This window comes from Balaenoptera borealis, assembly GCF_965194805.1.
Source record: "Balaenoptera borealis genome assembly, chromosome: 19".
NCBI classification, from domain to species: Eukaryota; Metazoa; Chordata; class Mammalia; order Artiodactyla; family Balaenopteridae; genus Balaenoptera; species Balaenoptera borealis.
The window spans coordinates 20,433,185-20,457,126 of NC_138878.1; the positions used below are offsets into that span (position 1 = coordinate 20,433,185).

General features: G+C 40.4%; 1 long non-coding RNA gene across 1 annotated transcript in view; it reads left to right on the plus strand.

Moving 5' to 3' along the window:
- Positions 1-462: 462 nt before the first annotated feature.
- LOC309617227 overlaps positions 463-23,942 on the plus strand; it is a 241,096-nt gene continuing 217,616 nt past the window's right edge. Inside the window, exon 1 of the long non-coding RNA XR_014237815.1 lies at positions 463-22,900. This is a non-coding gene — a long non-coding RNA (uncharacterized lncRNA). The remainder of the gene's footprint in view (positions 22,901-23,942) is intronic.

Here is a 23,942-nt window from a genome sequence, read left to right on the forward strand (position 1 = left end):
TTCCCAGCTTTCTCCTCATAATATTTTAGAATCAATATTCTATATTTTAGGCTCAAATCTCTTACAATGACGGCACATGTTTTCTTCATAGAATCTTGACAAAGGGCCCCATTAGGGGACACGATTCTTCTGTAATGTAGAACACTGTTTTTGCTTCCATTCCTCAAATGAAGTCCCAAAGTAAGTCTATGGGATCAGATACCTAATTCTTCATCTTTCTAAAGTGGTTTAGAAAAGTTACCTGCAAACTTAAGTAGCTGCATTGTTCTAAGTAGAGAAGTAAGTTGCCTACTTTTTATGATTGGAGAGTTCTTAAGTGTGAGAAGAACTTTTCTAATGAAATGCCAGCATTCTTAGTATACTGGTAGAGAGTGAGGATACCTTCAGATCCCCAGGTGCCCCTATCCTCTACCTCTTTTTCTCACTGTTTCTGTCAGTCTGTCTATCTCTCTTTCTCTCTGTTAAACTGTATCATTCCCCTGAATATGTGAGACAAGTGCAGATGTCATGAGTACCTTGCACAGCCCAGGATACTATGGGAGGAACCAATCAGAGAATAGGCAAGTTACTGGGGAAGCATTTTGGATTTGGAGCTACATGATGCTTGAGCACAGGATTTGAAGTCTGTTAGATAAATACCAATAGATCCTATCTCAAGGATCTATTGAAATTATTGTAGGATCTACTGGTATTTATCAGTATTGACCTCTTGGAAGCAATAGGTATTATTAATTCCATTTTATTAATGAGGTATTCATTAATTCAGATTCAGAGCTATAGAGGTCAAACCAGAATTAAAACTTATTAGCAGACTATAAGTACTGATTTATTATTAATTATTAAGATAATAACTATCATAAGATGAAAAACCACAGATGATATTTTTTTTCAACTAAAGGGTCCATTGGTTTTATAAATTTGATAGAGGGGTGAGCTATTTCATAGGAACTGAACTTACAGAACTGACATATATAGAGAAGACGTAGAAAGGAGTCACATGTTTAGGTAGAGTAGTCTTTGAAGCCCAGTAATTCTCAGTGGTGGACATGGTGAGCTGGTGACATAATTAGGTCTAAACTACAAGGTTGAAAGGGATTCTTGCTGGTAGAATTTGATTTTTACATATTTAAAATGTCAGAGGGGTTGGAAGACACTAAAGAGCTTAGCTCTCTCTGGATAAAGATCTACTCTTATGGGCTTAGTTTCACGATGTGGCCAGATGGTCTAATAGATTGAGGGATCCTGGGCAAGTAGGTGAAGAAAGTCATAGTGGTCATACACTATACGCTAGGCACTCTGCTTGGGTCTTATATGTGTTTCCTTGTACCCTTACAACAACTTGAGAAGCAGATGCTATTTTTGTGAAGCTTTTTCTATTTTCAGGAAGCATGATATTTTAGAGCAAAGAATGTTCTCAAAATTGCTAGCTGTTTTGTGACATGTGCCATGCTTTTATCTGCCCTAAAATGCTTCCATTGAGTATCCTTGCCTTGATCTACTGAAGTTTGGTTCATTCTAGCCAAAGCCTCAGTGACTCCATAGTCTGTGAGTGATCTTTATCTCCTTTTATCCTTTGCATTTTAAGATAAACTTTATCATTCTTATCAGATTATGTGCACAAACACACACACTATAGAACTAATCACATTGCAATGTAACTGTTGATTTATGAGTCTTTCCATTTCCTGAGAGTACAAACAAGGTCTCAATCATCTTTGTATCCCCAGCTCTCAGCATAGTTGTTATACAGAGGATGTATTCAAATTGTTGAATGGATGAATTTATAATTGAATTTTAACTTTTTTTTTTAGATCGTCTCAGCAAAGATGATCTTTAGTGTCAGGCATAGGTAGTACTGGGTGAAGAATAACAGGATTACAAGGTCCACCATTCCACACCAGGGTAAGATGATCCTTTTGTTTTGTTTTAGAATCTCCTTTTAAGGAAGCAATTTCAGATTAATGGAATGCTTTTCTGCCAACTTGTATAAATCATAAAAGAAACAGAATAATTTATAAAATTTTCATTCCAGCACTAACCAGTCATTTTCAAAGCAATCAAACATGAAGGCATTTCTTGATGATAATGAGTGTGGGTGAAGTGGGAAAACTGGGTTTCTGTAACTCAGGCTTTCTCCAAGATAAAGTAGTATCACCCTTCTCGGAAACTACATCATCATCATTATCATGGGGGTCCCCTTGAGATATCAGCCCTATTCACACACATGCATTATGGAGGGTCTACTCCATCCTGCTGTCAGATGGGCTCCTAGTTAGCTATTTCAGTCTTAGTGAAAACAGCTCTTTGATGTGTGATCTCATACATAAATGGCTATTTATGCTGGGCTTTCCTCTATCCCAACCCATCAAACCACACTCCTTAGAGATTTCTTATTGAATTTTAATGTATTATCGAAGCAGAAGTTATCACGTGGCAATGGAATTTTCCTCCACATGCTGCTGTCTGTCATAATATATAGTCTTTCCTCTACTACATATCAAGCTACTCAGATACATATGACTGCATTATATCAGCATTTGTCTTTCTTAAAGAGTTCTGAGACAAAGGATACATTTGGAAGAGAAATATTTTTCCTCTTTTTTGGAAAACGTCTCTGAATTCAAATGTGGATAACAGGAATGACCAGGAGTTTGGTTTCTTCTCTTCTCTTGCTGGAATGTCTAATCAAATAGACCACACTGGACATTTCTGTCATAGAATCACAAATGTGGTCCTATTAATGCAGGGATAATTCAGAAAGCTTTGCAGTCCTGATCAGTCCTGGTATTTGATCTTGACTCTACCTCCAATTCTAACAATGACTTGTATATAATATGTTTAATAAGTAATAAGTGATACTATCACTGTTGTCAGGCCAGTTCAAGGCTTGGTGACATGGCCACGAGTCTCAGGCACTCCATACTAGTCCTGTCTTACATGCTGGCCCCTCAGAGATGATTTCTTCTACTTGGATCCTATTATCTGCTGTTGTAGTGGAGCTGAGCTCTTTGAACTCATGTTCTATATTGCAATGCACAAGGTGCTTTATGTCATATGGCTTTTGCCTATCTCTTCAGTGTCAACTATAACTTTTCCCTTCTCCTAGTTTGTATACCACCCTAGAGAAGTACCTATAGACAGAATGATCTTAGACAATTTACTTAACTTCTCTGAGCCTCCTTGCCTGTAAGGTGGCAGTGATCATGGTACCCATCTATGGGTTGTTGGAAGACTAGTTGAATTCATGCAGACAAGGTACTTACGAGCATTTCAAGCCTATCTACAGTACTAAGAGGCTGACTGGATACAGAGAGTTCAGGTAGGAGTAAATTGTAATAGAGGTAACGAGAGTTCAGAGTGGAGCAGTGACAGCAATGAAAACGCCTAACATGTATTGGCAGTTTTACATTCCATGTACAGAACCAAGCATTTTATCTGAATTGACACCCTTAGTCCTTGGGAGACCCTGAGATGTAGGTAGCCCTATTTTGAAAATGAGGAGCCTATGTTTCAGAGAGAGAAAAACAAAGCAAGACAAAAATCCCTTTTGGTTGGTAGAACCAGGATTTGATCACCGTTTACGTGAAGCAAAATACTAATCTATTCTTGAAATAGAAAAGAAACAGAAAAATAACAGTTTGCACTGTGCTCATTGCTTATAAAATGCTCTCAAACATTTTGTCTAACATGCTTCCAAAGCATACAGCAAAATCACAAAGAACCATATTTAAAGTCTGATATAAACAGGAATATTATGATTTAAAGAGAAAGAACTGAAAACTAGGGGAAATGGTTCTTTCATGCAATGAAGTACCATGCAGCCATTCAAAAAAAATAGACGAAGCCTATTTCGATGCTGGAAAACATGCTCTGCATGTTTTGAGTTACTGAGTGACACAAGCAGCGTAGGGAGCAGCACGCATGGTGTGATGCCATGCTTATGCATGAGCACACGTTTTTTCCATAATCAGAAAAAATAATTTAACTATTTAAATTTGAAAATCAAAATAAACTCCTTTCCCCACACTGGCCAAAACAAAACCAAATTCCCCATTATATTAGTTTCTAATGACTGTCTCCTCTACTAACCTGTAAACTCCATGAGGGCCATGGTCATTCCTTTCTATCACTTTATCCCAGCACTTAGTACAGGGACTGGCATAGGGTGTATTTTCAAAAGGAAAAGGTTTTGTTTGTGTTAATAATGGATGTGTGCATATACAATGTAATGTGTAGTAGAAGCCTAGTCATTTAGATGCCTCTTTCCTCAGTTTTCCCAGCTGTAAAATGCCAGATAAAAGTTTTTCATTCACTCGTCTGTAGTTGGTAGGAAACTTTTGCTCATCTGATAATCTTTTACTTTTGAAGTTTCTTCTTAAAACAAATAAACAGAAATTATCCATAATCCTGAGTTCCCATCTACCCCCCATCACAGAGAATAAGCTTTGCTATTGCTATGCCAACACAGAGGACAGAGCTGGAGGTCCCAGCTCTCTGGGGCAAAGGGTACCACGTTTTCCCTTTGCTTCCCACTTGTGATGAGAGGGTCACTGGAGCCCCACGTCATCAAGTTTCAGCGTTTATAGCGGTCTTGGTCTTGCCCAAGTGAACTTTTTCCTAGCTGTCTGATAAGGCTCTTCCTTACCCACTCATTTGATCCATCTCCCACTTCCAAAGAGGAAGTAAATGGACATTATTGTAACTAGTATTTGGGCACATTTATTACCTGATTAACAAATCAGGAAAAGTCCCTTCAAAGAGACGTGTGAAGGTAGGAGCAAAACAAGGGCAGGGTTTTTTTTTACCCAGGACAGCTAATGACAGTGGAACTCAGTGGGATTCGAATTGTAGACCAAAAGTGCAGCAAGAGGTCATAGCAGAATATAGCAAATTTAAGAAGAAAATTGTTAGTAAGAACACACACACACACACACACACACCATCAAATGATGGGAAGAATGAGAAAGGTTTGAAAATGTTGTGTGGGTTAAGCAAAGATAAGTCATGTAAAACAAAAATATGCAGCATGTACCAGAGGAGGTCTCTTATTTGATGCTGTCAGTGACAGACTTGATAACTTAAAGCATTTGGAATAAACAAAAAGAGTTAAGTGCAAGGAAAGTCTTTTGTAGCAAATGCTTTGTGGCAGACACACCCTTCTCCCTAAATCTATTTCAGATATGCCAAGCTTCCTAATGCAGAGACTTAAATATTGGTGTTCAGCTTTCATATCCCACTCCATCCTTCTTTAGATTTCAAAGAAAAAAAAAAAGAAGACAATGTGGAAATTCTGGACTAGAATTCTTCTAAAATACATATATATTCTTCTAAGACACTTTTAACTTTCTTTTATCTTTTCAATTCACCATTATTAAGGTTCACACCATTTTTGCTCTTGAGTTCAAAATTTTGCAGGAACGGCACACACATGGATGTTCTGGGTTTGCCTTGACTTCATTTGTGTCCAACTTTGCTAAGCTTGCAGATACCAGTTTGGGGACATTCGGAGGGAATGCAAATGGCCACCAGGATTTTTACTGATCAAAGGGAACATGTTTAAACAATCCTCAATAGATTTACAAATTAGAGAACTCCCCACATTAGAATTTCATTCCTCGAGCACTTCCTTCCTTTTAACTGCATGCTAGCTCCTTCATTACATTGACGTTCTCCATCGATGTTTAATGCTGCAGCTGCTTTTTCCCCCCGGTGTTTGTCTCTTTTAGAGTAAACCATTAACTTGCCATTTCAATCTTCTAAAAAAATGCTTATGATTGACAAAACTTTGTGAAACAGTAGCAAATTGGAAGAAAATTAGTGCTACGAATGAGGAATAGCTAAGCAGTACTTGGAGAGAAATTTGCCATTGTGGGCTAACAGTGTAATTGGCTGGTTAAATATATTATAAACAGGTTCAGCTTATACTCCCACCTCTCCCTCTTTTTTCTTTCTTTCTTTTTTGTTCCTCCAAGGCTTAAAGTCATACAATTTCATGTCCCTTGGCTTTGCAAAGATTTCCCATTTTTTTCTAAAAATTTGAAACATTTTTGTTTGGTTCATTAAAAAATGCACACCACGAATACAGAAGGTACTATATGATAATCATCTTTGTAAACATGCAGTGGCACAAAACCTTAAGTCTTGTTACCTCACTAGCAATGAGTGGCTCTCTCTTTTTTTTTTTTTAATTTTTATTTATTTATTTATTTATTTATGGCTGTGTTGGGTCTTCGTTTCTGTGCGAGGGCTTTCTCTAGTTGCGGCAAGTGGGGGCCACTCTTCATCGCGGTGCGCGGGCCTCTCACTATCGCGGCCTCTCTTGTTGCGGAGCACAGGCTCCAGACGCGCAGGCTCAGTAGTTGTGGCTCACGGGCCCAGTTGCTCCGCGGCATGTGGGATCTTCCCAGACCAGGGCTCGAACCCGTGTCCCCTGCATTGGCAGGCAGGTTCTCAACCACTGCGCCACCAGGGAAGTCCTGAGTGGCTCTCTTAATCAGTAGATGCCACATTAAATTAGCCAAGCAGGCCAGGAACCTAGGTAAAATGGGCTTTTATGTTCCTAATACTTGTGTATTTTAAATTGCAGCATAATTTACATATAGTAAATACACACATTTTAATGTAGAGTTGAGTGACTTTCGACCACTCAATACTGCTATAATGAAGGAAATCAGATTTTTAAAAAGTAGACTTTGAGGGACTTCCCTGGTGGTGCAGTGGTTAAGACTCCGCCTGCCAATGCAGGGGACAGGGGTTCGAGCCCTGGCCTGGGAAGATCCCACATGCCGCAGAGCAACTAAACCCATGTGCCACAACTATTGAGCCTGAGTTCTGGAGCCCGTGAGCCACAACTACTGAGCCCATGTGCCACAACTACTGAAGCCCGCGCTCCGCAACAACAGAAGCCACTGCAGTGAGAAGCCCGCACACCACAATGAAGAGTAGTCCCCACTCGCCGCAACTAGAGAAAGTCTGTGTGCAGCAATGAAGACCCAACACAGCCAAAAGTAAGTAAATAAATTAAGAAAAAAGTAGACTTTGAGGCATTAGTTTTATAGGTTTTCATGCCCCCCACCCCCAAATGATATAGGAAAAATCCCTTGTGAAGCATTCTCCTTTAATTCTTTGTAAAGAATCCATGATTCTAAATCTAAAACTAGCCTTGTCCAGAAGACCTGATTTTTTGAAACAGCAGTTGGGTGACAGAAGGCAATTCAATGGGGTATGATGGCTAGGGTGAAAAGTCAGCTACTTTTTCCTGGACTGAAATTTAAGTCATTTAAGAGGTGCCGATTTTAGTCTTTCTATAACTACCCTTGGATCCCCAGTTCACAGCTCTGTGTTCTGAAACAGAACACTGCCATGAGACAGAGCTGGCAAATCATTTATGTACTTACTTACTCATTTCTTTATTTTCTTTGGGTTTACAGCAGCAAAATGCTGGTATAACTGCTAATTAAAATAGCTTTTAGACATTATACTTTTCAATTAAGATGCAATTCACTAAAACAATCAATTATAGGTTATTACAAAATCTCAAAGGTGACTTAAAATGCAATAGCACAAAATTAAGAGACCATAATTTTCTCAAGAGGGCCACCTTTATTTTGAAGTGTTAGCTGGCAAACAGTGTATGATCTCCCAAAAAGTGTGGTAATTATGTCCACTCCCTTCCCATGTCTGACTAACGTATTAAAATAAATTAAAAGGGTAGTTTAGAAATATGTCTCTGAAGTTGGCCCCATATTATTAAATTAGGGCCCAAGAATCATATTCTTTATGCCAACTTGCCAGAATTTTTACTGCCCTTGAGATAAACACAAATTGGGAATAGCTACCATCAGCTTTTGGAAAAGAAGCATGTGCTATTATGAAGGCTTGTCCTTCTTTCAGATTTGCTAATACACCCCTGTAAGTACCCAGATGTGGATACGTGCATCATTCTGGTGCATTCTTCTCCTGACAGACGTTCATAGTGGGAAAATTTTCATTAGGTAAGAGCTGTGGGTGTCATTAAAAAAGAACATGATTAGTATTGACTGTGGGAAGCAAAGGTCAGAGAGGGGCCTGCCTTTCCCATTACTGCTCTTTTTCATATGTATCTAATCATTTCAGGTCCCAATGAGTCCTTTGTGTATGGAATTCCTGCTTTAAATGTTGTAATACATCACATCAAGGTTCATCTCAAAGAATGTGCTTCGAAAGCTGTTCCAATTTTGCTGCAGCAAATTTATTATTTAAAGAAAATGCTGTGACATACAATATTTTAATATCTTTAAAGTGCAGGAGGGCTAACACAGAGGGCAAAGACAGGGAAGGGAAGATGAGCGATAACCTTCATAGGTTGCTATTGGAGAGGGACTTCCCAGTTTGGCCAGAGAGATCAAAAGTGGTGGAGGATCCAGAAATAACAGAGGAGGTCAGAGGAGAAGGCCTTTTTTTGGCATTGCCCTGCTCCTAGAGCACTGTCTGTGGCATTTGCTCCAGTAGGCAGGAGCTATAGTGCAAGGCCTGATGCAGAGCCCATTTCCCCTCCTAGATTGCGGCGAGGCTGCCTTAGCCTCTCACTGCCTCTCCTCCTTCCAGGCTCTCTGCCCAGAAATGCACACCCAAGGACCTCAGGCTATGCCCCACGCCCACCTCTTGTCTTATCAGCAGAGCCTAGTGTGGCTGGTTATTGTCTCTGGTCACTTCCCAAATCTCCAAGGAATTAAAAACCAGTGCAGGATTTCCCTGGTGGCACAGTGGTTAAGAATCCGCCTGCCAATGCAGGGGACACGGGTTCGAGCCCTGGTCTGGGAAGATCCCACATGCCACGGAGCAACTAAGCCCATGTGCCACAACTACTGAAGCCCACGTGACACAACTACTGAAGCCTGCACACCCTAGAGCCCGCATGCTGCAACTAGTGAGGCCACGTGCTGCAACTACTGAAGCCTGCACCCTCTAGGGCCCACGTGGCACAACTACTGAGCCCGCGTGCTGCAACTACTAAAGACTGCCTGCCTAGAGCGCGTGCTCCGCAACAAGAGAAGCCACTGCAATGAGAAGCCCGCGCACCGCAACGAAGAGTAGCCCCTGCTTGCCGCAACTAGAGAAAAGCCTGCGTGCAGCAACAAAGACCCAACGCAGACAAAAAACAAAACAAAACAAAACCAGTGCAGTCTGCTTGGGCCAAATCCTGGAGTTCAAGGGCATCCCCTCCCCAAGAAGAAATCTGCAGCCCCAAGAAGCACATCGGTGATGTCAGACAGCCTGGGTTCCCGTCCTCCCAGGCATGCACTTGGAGAAGACCTTACTCCCTCTGTGCTTCAGTGGCCTTATTTGCAAAACCATAGGCCTGCCTCATGTTGTCTGGACACGTCAACCATGCACTGCGTGCGACATGCTTGGCACAGCGCCTGCCACAAAGCAAGGACCCAGTGTGTTACTTCCTTCTTCTCCCCCTCCTCCAAAGCATCTCCCAGTATCTTATCTCTTGTCTGCCAACTCTTTAATGTTCTACAGCCCCAGACAATTTGTTGGTGCCATCAACATGCCCTTGGGGAGGGAGATTGGTTTCTTTTGCCTGAATCTTAAGGGTTTTGATGCAGAAGGCATGTAGCTCTGTGCCCTTATGAACTTTGACAAGCACACGATTTAGCATAGGGGAGAAATGTGTATGTGATTAATATTCATATTTATATTTATATCTATAACTATATCTATATCTATACCATCTCTCTTTCTTGTTCTAAACTTCCCAGGGTTCAGATCTGGGATTTGCCTGTATATTTCATAGTGCGTGGAAGGGAAGGGACACTAAGCATGGATTTTTGGGGGAAACCAAGAATCCAAAATGAATTCTGCTATCTCCATGAGGCGGAGGAAGGGTAATATTCCCAGTACTGGTGTTAAAGTTAATGGACTGGATCATAAATGAATTAGATAGGTGAATAACAAACTAAAAAATTTAAAAAGCCCTCTCTCCTATATGTGGCATTACCCTCACCTTTATGGTAAAAATATTCCCCTATCTGAACATATAAATAAAATGCTCTGACATTTAAAAGTGTGATGTGCAGAAGCTTCAAGAATCCTCCAGTGTTTAAATACCTTTCTAACACATCTTATTCCCACTTCATAGATGAGGGAACCGAGGCTGAGAGAACAAATGTCAGCCAGAAGGAAAGTGGTAAATCCAGCTAGGGATCAAGATGATCTTTCTGAAATTCAGTCCATGTGACAATTGCTCTCCTCAGGAGTCTTCACTCCATAAGGCTTGGCGCTAAGATTCTGGGCCCCAGAATCAATTAGATGCTGAGAGTGTGCTAAGCCCTGCCAGCCCTGGGGACTTCAGTTTTTCCATCTGAAAAGCAGAAATGACATTGTTTGCCCCATGAGGCTTTTGGGAGTATGAGGTTTGATTGCATTTGTGAAAGTGTGTTTTGCCAAGCTTCACATGTGCTTCATGCTTTTAACAAATGTTGCTTTCACTTCTTTCCCTTTGGACAGTACTTTTGATAAATAAAGTAAACCTTACCCCATTTCTCAGATTAGGATGCCCAGGCCACAGCTGCCGAGAGCTTGCATGACTTTATGTTTAATAAAGAGGCACATGGAAGATTTATCTCTCAGATGTGACAAATGGGCCCTTTCTCTTTTCATTAGCTTGTGGCAGGCCATATGTTGAAATTAGAACCTGTCATCTCTCTTGATGACCTTTGAGCTATTGATCCTTGTAATTTTCTTAAATTAATATTCCATCTGCAGGACACGTACCTGCCAATTTCAGAGATCAATACCATCCTTTTCGGTGTCATTACAGGAACTTGTAATGTCACCCCTCAAATGGATGCTTGAGTCACAGGGAAGCAATTCATTCTGTCCAGTGCAAACACACCTCAGCATTTTTGTTGGCAAATACAACAGTCTCAGGGAATCACTTTTTCTAAAGAGCATTTCTTAGTGGGAAGGATTTACACTCAATGGGGAATTTGAGTCAGTCATGTGTATGGTCACTGAACATTCTTTTATTACTTTAACCACCTATGATGTGTCAGACTCGGTACTAACCACAGTAACTATAGTCGGTGCTACCTAGGATGTACACACACGCATACACACTTATGTATATTATGTGCATATTCACACATATGTATGAATATATGTCTATACTTGTATGATAGAATCTCTGATTTGCAGAGATGACATGCACATAAATAACTACTAAATGACCAAATATATTATATGTCCAAAGGGAGAGACAGCAAATAAACTATGAAAATCTAGAAAAGAAACCATTTCCACATTGCCTATATCAGAGATGACTTCATAGATTGTAAAGTTTGGGAAGAATACGGACAAATGCACATCAGGAAGGAGAGGGTATTGAAGAGAGAAGAAAAAGCATAAGTGCAAAATGTGACTATGAAATAGGGGGCAGATGAGTTCAGTATAAGCTGAGAGCAGGGACTTTTCTCCCTTATCTTCATTTCCTGGCACCTTTCAGCGGCATGTAGTAGGTGCTCATTAAAGTTTTGTTGAGTGAGAGTAGTTGTGGACAGACTAAAAAACAGTTGGGGACAATTATTTTTCTTTTATAATAACATAAATGTTATAGATCTGATCCCTGGGAAATTTAGAGCAAGAAGGGAGATATAGGTAATGGATATGGCTATGGCTATGGATAATGGACATAGATATAGGTATGATTATATATACATAATCATAATATATATATATGTATATATATATGTATGTGTGTATATATATATATATATATATATAAAACTATGGATATCAATCACATATACATTTCTCCTCCTGTGCTAAAATGTGTGCTTGTCAAAGTTCATAAATATTGTGCTAATGGTTGACCTTACAAATATATAGTATTTGAAAAACAAAGATTACTTCATTTCATTTAAAATGTGGTCTAAAGTTCAATTTTTCATTGTAGAGGGGAAATTGCCAAGGTCTATCTGCTTCAGCAGGAAAAAGCCCCTTTCTGAGCTGTAAGTCTGACGTGTGGTTTGAAGCGCAGTGGTTTGGAAGAGTCTTTTATTTCTGGCTGTCCTTCAAATTTGTAAAGGCCTGGTGCTGAAAGAGCCTGAGATTCTCTAAGGCTGACCCCATCAGAATTCATCAGCGAGCACGGAGCAAGCCCCTGAAACCATACCCCGTCTGGTGTGCTCAGGATGTACAGCACGGAGTAAGCTCCTGAAACAATACCCCATCTGGGGTGCTCAGGATGTACACAGCCTGGAGGCAGGGTGAAGGGCGGCACCCTCACGGGCACTCAGCATTTGACCTACATTCCCTTAAAACTGTGCACTGGTGGCAGCCCCATCTTTGGAGCTGGTCATGTCCTTGTTGAAGAAAAGAATTTGAAAGAAGGCATGATAAAGGGGTTGAAGGTACAAAGGAATGGAGGAAAAGTCTTTCAGTAGCAAGTAAAAGAAATCTGACTCAAACTAACCTAGGGCAAGGGGTGAGGGGAGGGCAGGGGCGGGGAGTATTTACTTTCTCACATAATGAGAAAGACTGAGGTTGGAGTCAAATGTCTCCAGTGACTTCAGGAATATTGTCATCTCCCTCTCTTCCCCTCCAGGTCTCTTCTCCTTCTTCCTCCCCGTTTCTACATGTCTTAGCTTTAATTCTCTCAGTAAGTTGCCCTCCATCCCATAGTCAGTTATCCTGGAAAAAAGAGACACAGGCATACCCAGCTCCAGGCTTCCACCAGCTCAGTTTTCTGAACCTGAAGGAAATGGAGAGCTTACTTCGTCTATATGCAATCCAGGCTGGTAACAGAATCGTCACTGTGTAGTCACTGTGGCCACTGGGATGGGGCACCCTGAGTGTCCAGACCCAGGTCAGATGTGCACACTCAGGAGGATGGGATACTGTGACTGGCAGCCAAAGCAGAGAACAACATGTTCCAAAAGGGATGTCTGGAGTGGGAGGCTGTTATTAAACACAAGAGAAGGCACCTGACATTTCAGAAATGGAGGAAAGACCTTTTTAGGCAGTTGACCACACTGACTGGTGAAGTAAAAAACTTTTTCAGAGTCCTCACTCGTTTGGTAAGGGTAGTCGGTTAGAAACAGAGCAAAGAAAGCAAAGCTCTGGGCATAGCACAATATTCCAGTATGTGGCAGAGTGGCCTGATTCTGCAACAAAGAAACTAGGACCTCTTGAAATGCTGCAGCCCATACTCAATGTTAACTCTTTTTAAAATTTCAGCCATACTTAATGGATACAGCTTTTGCAACAGGCATAGTCTTGTGTTCATTACATAAATAGTAATATTGATGATGATGATGATAGTCTCAGGTCAAAAATATACCATAAGTCAGATGGGCTTAATCATAAGGGCTGTGCATTCTCAAACTACGTGGTGGTCCGTGGAAGGAGACAGGGAAATTAGGCCTGGTAGGATCAGGGTTGAGGGAACTGACTTGGTTCTTAAAATAAAAATAAAAGATAAAAAAATAAAAATAAAATAAAATACTGAGCATCAGCTCTATGCCAAACCTCGTCCATTTCTTTTTATATGAAGCTCTCATTCAATCCTTCAGAACTTCCACCAAGAGGCTATTATCACTTCTGAAGAGTAGACCAAAATACAAAGATTTTCTTGTACAAGGTCCAAGAATGACCAGGTTAAAACCTACTGTGCCACAAAGAAACAAAAGCCAGCAGCAGGGGCACACGATGTCAGGATATATCCTTCCAATGCAGTTAGCATTACTAGAATAGGAAGACAAAATGCTTCAGGAACACAAAGGAGTGAGCACAAAAATGCTGCTGGTCTTGAAGGCTACAGAATATTAGATGGAGTGAGCAGACGAAAAGGAAAGCTGCACATTGGGAATGACATTGTAAAGGCTCAGGGTTCTTGAAGATCAGATATTCCATTGTGAACACCTGACCCCAAAGGTACTTGGGAAGTGCACATTAAAGGAGTAAATGAAAGATAAATGAATGAATGAATGAATATTTATTCATTCAGCATTTTTACTTATAAACTTTCATTATTAATTCACATGATATATTATGTCTGCTTGGGTCTTTGAGGAGTTGAACAGATCAATGTGTCCCTCATCTCATTTCCACAAAGCTTTCCAGAAGAATGAAGTTGAGAGAGAGATGGTGTGTGTGCTGGGGGTAGGGGGCTCATCCCTACCCTCTTCCCATCCCTGCCCCTGGACAGCTCTTCCTAAGGGGTTTGTAAATCTCTGCCTATGCACCCAAATCCTGGTGTCTGACAAAGAAAAACTTCCTGTGAATTATAATTTGCATTTTTTTTCAATATAGGGCAGTCAGAGTGAAGCTTTGCTGTGGCCGCTTAATTTGGAGGGCATTAATTTTAGCCCTGCAAAGGACCAGAGGTACGAAAACAATTAGGATCTTTTGTCAAGTTAATTAAATTTTACTAAGTGTAGTAATCTCAGTGGGCTTTGTACACCAGAGGTAAAACTAATTAAAACGCAAATTCTTCCTAGTCTAATAAGGAGTTCTAACTTGGGTAGCTGAGGAATGTTGTGCATACTGAGAGATATTCAAAACTAATTTATAATAAGATGAGGGCAAACCCTTAAATGGCTCAGTTCTGTTGAAGGCTCACTTGAGGATGCCAGTAAATATGTTAAATTGGAGGTGGCCACTTAAAGAAAGGAAGGCAGATTGGCCAACCTTGCTGGGCTCAGGAGAAAAAGGGATCCTGCTTAGACAAATTAGGATGGGGTAGCCCATGGAAATGAGGTATCCAGTTGTATCTAAAAAGTGCTGTTTTCTCTCCAGCTTCCTTCTTTTCATTAAATTCTCCCAGGGCAGGCTGAGCTAATGGCAATTGCTTTTCCTGTAGTATTCTTTTCTTAGAAAGCTACTTGGAGCAAGAATGTTTACTTCACAAGGATTTAAATCAGTAGTTGGTCCACACCAAGTCTCCTATTGCATTGACAACCCCATTTTCAAGATGAGGTCATTGAAAGACTAAAAAATTCACTCTATTCCAGATATTAGCAGAGTATTAAGACGGCAATCCAAAAATGGCTCAGTCTTAGACCTTCCTTTAGAAACAACCAACACCAATTTCTACCTCCTGTCAAATGTGTATGAATATTTGCGGTTGAGAAATACAAAATGATTGCTGAATCACAATGGGCAACCTTCATATAAACTTGGGCACACTTCAATTGATATGCTATTACTCGCCCATTGATTGAAAGTGGTATATACCTGCTGACATTTTCCTCATTTCTCTGTCTTATTTCACACCCTGCGGTCTGGCTCTGGACCTGATATCCCACCGACTTTGGCATGTGCTGCTGATATCCTTCTAATCACCAAATCTAATGGCTTTTCTTGGTTGCTGCTACCTTCAACCAGATTGGATCATTTGTCACCTGACCACCCTGTCCCTCCTGACCCATGCTGCTTTACTTAGTTCTGTGATGCTGTTATAAATGCAGCAGGACTTGCTGGGAACAAGCAAGAGTGAAGTCTCTTTCTTGCCTAGTTTTGCTCAGTAGGTACACTAGGATCTGCCTGAAAATAAGTGAATGCCATCTTATTTGATATCTACAATAAAACTGGAATATTTCCTTGTCCTATATTATTTTAATATTTGTATTATGTAAGTAATGCCTGCTCATTATAGAACAACTAGGAAGAACAGAAAAATACAAGGAAAAGAAAAGGTGTGTAACCAAACGACAAATTTATTATTTCCCTCTTTTTTTTTTCTTCTATTTTTCCTTCATGGTCTTAACATAGCACCTGTATCTATAATCATCTTTGTCATGTAGCACTGTAGCCTGAACATCTTTCCCATGTCACTGAAAGTATTACAAGCAATTCACTAAAGTGGGAAGAATATGGACTTTTTCATTTGGCACATCTGGTTTGAATCCCAGCTTTACCTGATCATGTAATGTTAAGCAAGACTACATTTTTGTTGTTGTTGTTGTTAGTGTAGATTCTCTGTCTATAAACTGGGGATGAGAAGGACTATATCTTAAACTTGATAATAGGATGAAAAGGGCTAATGTTTAAAAATTGTCTAGCTGTGCAGTTGGTATTATTATTATTTGGAATAAGTGTTTAATGGTTCACAATATTTCATCATGTAGATATTACATAATTTACTGGAATTAGTCCCTACTTTTAAACATTTAATTTCTTCAGTAGTTTCTCATATCAATAATTCTAGAAGGAATATGCTAACATCTTTATTAATAAAATTTTCTACACACAGACGTACAAGTTCCTCCCTAGAAAGTTTGCACCAACTTCTCCTCTTGCCAGCTGTGCATTAGAGGGTTCCTCTCCTCTTAGCGCTTCTGGCTGCCTTGTTGCCTTCAGCAGGAAGAGGGAGGGCCATTCTAGCACCATAGCCACTGGTGAAAGACCAATGGCCTCACCAGAAGTCTCAACTCAAGCCTTCTGCCCAAGACTCAAAAACTGTTACCCCAACCAAGGTTGACTTACCAGCCTATATTTTTTAAGGAAATACCACTTTTTACAGGATTCTACCAGTAACTCTGATTAACTGCTCCCAGTTCTTCAATATCACTTCTCTCTCCTTACTCTAAAATACAAGGAGGCGAAACACTCTGTAGTGGGTAGTCATCAGTTACTCTATTCACTGAATAGGACCAAGCTGCAATGTCCCAAACTCTGTTCTCGACTCTGGAAATACAAGATAAGGATGAAAAGTATTTTCCTTTGAAAAACTACTTGATTGGGTGGGGTCCACCGAAATAGGCTCATCACTAATGACACTCTAAAGTAACAAGTGATATGGCGGGGAGACATTGGAATATGGAGGGGAAAGGTAAGAAAGGTGATGAAATAGGAACGCTTCTCATTTGAGCTGGGTCTTTAACATTGAGGGTAATATTGAGGGTAAATTTAATATTGAGTAGTCTAGGAAACCCAGTGTTGGAAACAGTTTAGATGGGAGGTCATGTTGGGTAATGCATCTCCTATAGTTTGTGTGGCCGGATTGGACCTGGAGGAGATGGGATGGGAGATGAGGCTGAATCAATGGGGGAATCATAAGGACAGGGCTCAAATGCCATTCTAGAGAATCTGAATTTTATCATCTATGTGTTGGAGGATCGTTGCAGATTTCGATGGAATTTGCTTTGTCAATCAATGGCTTAAATTTACTGAGATATTTTTCTGAACCATGGTGATCGTGGTGAAGCTAAGAGACTCAATTCACTCATCTAAAGCTAAGGGGAGGGTGCCGCTGCCTGTCCTAACTCACAGTTTGGTGGCAGAATCATGTGGCATGCCATAAAATAAGCAAAATTAAGCTATGTATAAAGTAACATTTTCTTCCAAGAGTGTCACACAAAGGGAAGATACCTATAGGGACTGCCATCATAGGCTTTCAATAATTGCAGGGCAATAAGCTAATTACTGTGTTTTATCTTCTTCCTTCATACAGCTCCAAGCTGAATGAACAATTAATTTAGGGCTATGAACAAACAAAACCACCAATAGAAGTGACATATTAGGGTACTCAAACTTTGCATGTTAACCTCAGCTTTCCTTCCCAAACCCAAAGGCTCTTTATATGTGCTCATGGGTTACCAGAAAAGCTAGTGTGGGGAAACCCTGCTCAGAGTCGGAGTTCTAATACAGTCAACATTTCTACAATACAATTGTATTTCTACAATACAAACATTCTAATTCTTGCTCTGTGACCTTGGATTCAATTCTAGGGTCCAACATTCAACCCATTAGCCACTGTAGACTTTCTAATCCCAGGAGCACTGATGACAGTAGTTATTTTAAATCCTATTGATTCAATGCCTCTTTTTATAACACGTATTTTATAATATTCCCTTCATCATCCTGAAATGAAATTCATAAATAATATAAATTATCTACATACATCATTTTTATAAAATCAGTGCAATGCCCTAATCGTGATACAGAAGAGAAATTAAAGATAATAGATTACAATAAAGTAATAACTATTATGCACAAGTATTACTGTGATAATATTAATAACTATTTCCCATAATTAAGTTATAATGTCTGACATGACATTATAAGAAGATATAATGAAGTAGTAAGATACCTATATCCATATATAAAATCACCATGAATGGAACAGCCAAAAATACAGGCTGAAACAGATATATTCTACTGGCAGTATAAACACCAGTAGGGGAACTTCCCTGGTGGCGCAGTGGTTAAGAATCCACCTGCCAATGCAGCGGACATGGGTACGACCCCTGGTCTGGGAAGATCCCACATGCTGCAGAGCAACTAAGCCCGTGTGCTACAACTACTGAGCCTCCGCTCTACAGCCTGAGAGCCACAACTACTGAGCCCGCATGCCACAACTACTGAAGCCCGTGTGCCTAGAGCCCGTGCTCTGCAACAAGAGAAGCCACTGCAATGAGAGAAGCCCACGCACCTCAATGAAGAGCAGCCCCCGCTCGCCACAACTAGAGAAAGCCCACACACAGCAACGAAGACCCAATGCAGCCAAAAAAAAAAAAAAAACCCCACAGCAGTAGGGGGTATTTCTCTAACTAATAACTCTTTGTAATTTTTTATTTTAACTGAAGTATAATTGACTTGGTAAGATTTTAAAAATCTACCTTCCCCAATTTACACAGAAGGTGTATTTCTGAAAAATTCAGTGCATTTTAAAGCAATGAGATAAAAGCCACATGTTTATATGTAAAATGGACTTGAATCTAGGTACATATAATTATGAAGAGGTTTTAATCTACCTAACTATCTGGTGGACTTTCAAAAGTCATATAGAACGCACGATAATTTTTCATTGTACAGGACAGTCCTTGCTTTGCATCCCTGACCCCCACCCATTCAAATACCAGTACTGCCCCCCACCATCCCCATCATCATTAAAACACACACTCTGTGGTGCTCTCTTGGTTGACTATCCAAGGTCCAATGTCTTACATTACTTATATAATTACTTCTGAGGTTGAGTGTCCTAAATTCCATAATATTAAGGATGCTGAAGGATTCTTGACTCGCAGGAAATTGGTTTGTGTTAAGACCTGCTATTATGGACTGAATTGTGGCCCCCAGAATTTCTATACTGCAGTTCTAACCTCCAGTACCTCAGAATGTGACTGTGTTTGGAGAAAAGGTCATTAAAGAGGTAATTAAAATAAATTGAGGTCATATGGGTGGACCCTAACCCAATAGGACTGGTGTCCTTATACGAAGACATTAGGACACAGACACATACAGAGGGTAGACCATGTGAAGACACAAAGAGAAGAAGGCCATCTGCAAGGCAAAGAGAGAGGTCTCAGAAGAAACCAACACTTCCAACACCTGATCTCAGACATCTATAGTATCCAGCATTATGATAAAATTAATTTCTGTTGTTAAAGCCACCCAGACTACTGTGCTTTGTTATTGTGGCCCTTGCAACTTAATACCCTACTTTTCTACTACTACTATGATTACCATTCCAACTATAATTATTACTACTACTCTACAACCACTACTGTGACCCCATCATCACAATTAGTAATATTTGTTGAACTTCAACGGTGTTATTTTTATGGTACTAATTAGTCCTCATAACAAGCAGAGAAGCAAGCTAAGCCTCTTAGCTTAGCTTAGGCCACTCAGCTACTAGGTGGCAAAATGGGCTTTAGACCTAAATACATCCAGACTCCAAAGCCCATGTTCTCTACTTCTATACTGTATTCTCCCTCATGTTCAGGTGAATCATGCTTGAGGTACATCAAATGTTTGGAACACAAGTCTGAAACCTCTTGGGCCACTATTAGGGATGACACCTGTGAGTGTTCTGATTGGGAGGAACTTGTTCAGAGAACTTGGCTAACTCTGCAACAGATAATCCTGAAATGTCAGGCGTTTATAAATCATTTACGATATATTAGAAGTGGTACGGTATAATGGTTAAAAACATTGATTTCAAGGTAAAGTTGCCTGGGATCAAATTCCAGTTCTGTCATTTACAAAACAACTATCTTGACCTCTCTGAGGCTCAGTTTCCTCATTTGTAAAATGACAGTTCCTATCTCATAGGGTTACTTTGTGGCTAAAGTGAATTGATTTATATAAAGAGGTTAGAACAGTGTTATGAAATGAAGTGCCAATATAAGCTACCTAGGGACTTTACAAATGCCATCTCATTAGTCCTTACAGCAGTTGAGAGAATTTTGCTCTCTCTGACACTCCAATCAAAGATCAGAGAGGTTTTGCAATTTTCTCAACATCACATAGCTAGTAAATGGAAAATCAGTGTGACTCCTCAGCCTTGTTCTTTCCAAACGATCTATTCCTTTTCTCAAATATTTCCAAAGATCTTCTACATATTATGAAGAAACAACACTGTCCCTCCCCTTTCCCACCCTACAGATATCCTCTATTCTTTCTGCCAAATAATACACCTAGCTTTTTCATGGCAAGGTGAGATATAATATCAAGCCCTGAGATTGTGTGGTGTGTGGCTATTTTCTATTTTGCTGGAGAAAATAGAAAAACACTCATGGGTTAGTTTATTCATTCAAACCAGAAATAGATTCCTGCAGCACACCATTTCATATGCCCCACAAAAATGTGTAGATGTAAAGGGAAAGATGTAATCTATCACCTGGATTTTTCTTTTCCTGTTTGGTGCCAAATACTTGAAGACATTGAAACATCTATATGCTCAATGAGGAAAAAATATCTGGAACAAGCACCATATTTTTTACTTTCCACTCAAATGTTGCAGCAGCATGTGGATATACCCAGGTCTTTAAAGGAGTTAAAACCTTTTTACCTGAATCTGAAGGTCATGTTGCAGATGGAACTTGGCTGTGTCCACACCAGAGCATGGGAAATCACTATATTTTGGTTGCATGAAAGAATTGTCCCCATCTGTCCCCGCACCCCACCAAGAAGTGTAGGAATGTATTCACCACCAGATTAAAACCAACATCAGTTTGAATCTTTGCTCTACTGCCCTCTAAGTTCTGTGAATATTAATGAAAATTTCTTTGTTGGATGGTTCGCTGCTTAAATTCATCTGCCGTTCTTCGCTTGGAGTTATTCAGGCAATTAATGTTGAGCATGTGCTCACTCTAATAGGGGCCAGGTGTAGGGCATGGGGATGCAGGCAGTGTTATGTGTCTTAAGGTCAGACTTGTGAAATCCAGCACAGGAAAGATGGTAAGGCACCACCAAGATCAGTAACTTTGAATATATTTTAGTTGCAAGTGATATAGAGGCAGCTGGCTTTTTATTCTTATTTGATAACCTTTGATAAGTCCGAGGTCTAAAACAACTGGCCTATGGTGTTTCACCTATTGCTTTTATGCTACCAGTGCAGTCCAGGTGGCTCTTGTGGATTCCACCACTGTGTCCACAACGGGATGTAAGGTGTTGCCAGGAACACCTCTGAAGCAGGACATAATTATGAAGATCTGGGTGATAAACTCAATTACCACATGCAATTACTTCACAGCTACAGACCAATTTCTTAACCTTTGTGGGCCTCTGCCTCCTCACTGTAAGATGAGACTAATAATGGTACCTACCTTGCGGGGATGTTTGAGGTTTAAATGACTTCTTAGAAGTAATGTTCTTGGAAAAATGCCTGGAAGAGCATAAATACCGAGTTACCAGTTATTGTTAGAGAGTTGGAACAGCTAAACCACTTCAAAACAATGTCGAGATCAGAAGGATTAAAAATATTGACTTGCTAAGCCCAACTATCCAAATTAGTTTGCCTGGTGCCAAAGTACATTGTGAGACAAAGAGGATGATCATAGAGGTCAGGCTGGTTTGAATCCAAGCTTAGTGGTTCACTAGTTGATTGTTCTGGGGGGGCCGGAATTGAATTTCTCCGAACTTCTTTGAACATATATTCTCATCTAATATGAGAATAATAACACTTGCCCATAAGACTTCAATAAGAATTTAAAAAGTAAAATACATTGTGCTTAGTAAAGAGTAATTTAAATAAAGGACTCAGACCAACCTTTCCAGCCATTTTTCTCATCACTCTTTGAGATGCTGAATGTTTGTTTACATATTTAACTAATTCCTGGAAACGTCTTGTCCTTTTATCCAGCTGTACCTTTGCACATAAGGTCAATTTTCTGCAGTGCCTTTCCCCTTGTTTTGTGCCCAGCAAAGCCTACTCACTCTTTGATACCGTCGTTTGCTTTTACAGAAGAGTGGGGAAGCAAAGCTATGAAGAACGCCCTGCTTTTCGGTCAGATCCATGGGGATTATAGCCATGGGGATGGAACACAAGTAGAGCGGCTAAGAAAACAGGCTGGTAGCTGAGTGGAGAAGAGCCATCGCAGGCAGGAGAAGGTTTGTCCCTGGTTAAACAGCTTAAGACCTGGTCTGTTCCCTCAACTGCCAAGCATGGAACAGTGAAAATGTCCTCTTGTGACACATTGTAGCACCAGCTGTGGGTAATGTAAATTGGTACAACTTTCTTGGAAAGACATTTGCCAATATGCATCAGAAGCCTTAAAAATGTTCATAACATTTGATGAGTAATTCCACTGACAAATATTAATATATAAACAAAAGTGGACTGATAAATGAGGACAAGATATTCATCAAAATATCATGTATTCCTGGGCTTCCCTGGTGGCGCAGTGGTTGGAAATCCGCCTGCCGATGCAGGGGACACGGGTTCGAGCCCTGGTCTGGGAAGATCCCACATGCCGCGGAGCAACTGGCCCCGTGAGCCACAACTACTGAGCCTGCGCGTCTGGAGCCTGTGCTCCGCAACGGGAGAGGCCGCGACAGTGAGAGGCCCGCGCACTGCGATGAAGAGTGGCCCCCGCTCGCCGCAACTGGAGAAAGCCCTTGCACAGAAACGAAGACCCAATACAGCCAAAAATAAATAAATAAAATTAAAAAAAATATATATTATGTATTCCAGACCTAAGTTCAAAACCCAACAACATAAAATTCATTAGTCATGCTACATCTATGAAATGGCCTTCTTTTCAGGCATTAACCATTACACTGTAAAAACATTTAATGACATGGAGTAATAGTCGTGACACAATCTTAAGTAAGAAACAAAAAAGAAATCTTTTTATGAAACACAACCCAAAGTATGTACAAGTGTGCATTATAGAGGAAAAAACCTACCTCAGAAATGAACAGTGGCACTGTTGCAGAATGTTGGTTTTGTTTTATTTTATTTTATTTGTTCCCTAAAATTAACTCACATGAGCAGGAAAAGTATTCCTAATGTTACGCTGGTATTCCTTTGCTTTAGTTTGGTGGCTCCCTGAGGCGTGTGAGTGGACTGGGTTACCAGGACTGCTCCAGAAACCCCACATGTTGCTATTTAATCTGGATCTCAACATCCCTGCCATGTCATCAGTAGCTGCTTCCTGGTGGACCCCTGGGTGGTCACGGACACCCACCCTGCCCCAGCGTGGAAGGGGGACACGCGTAATATCTGGATGTGGTTTTGGCTGCAACTGGCACACTCGCTCCCATATATGTGAATGTTTCTGGTTAAAGGCCACCATTTACTTGGTGTCTGTGCCGAGCAGTGCAGTAGGTGCTTTAAATGTCTTGATTCTTAAGATTCTGAAGCTCCAAGACAGGGTCAGCATGATGGTGAGACAAGCAAGACTCCTGGGGTGCAAAATTTAAGTAGATTCTCAGGGTCATGTGTGCCTCCTTAAATTTTACACCCTAGGTGCCTCTTTGACACCACCTTCATCCTGGCCCTGCTCAGAGAGGTGAAGTAACTTGCTCAAAGTCATGGAGCTGGCAAGAGACTGAGTTTAGGATCAATTCCAAATTCAACTGATTCTGAACCCCTTGTCTTTTAATTTATATCCATCTGTATATTTTTAAAAGTGCAGTATAAGTAGACAGCGCACTTATATTTGTGTGTGTGTGTGTGTGTGTGTGTGTGTGTGTACCACGATGCAGTAGAATTCTTCATATTT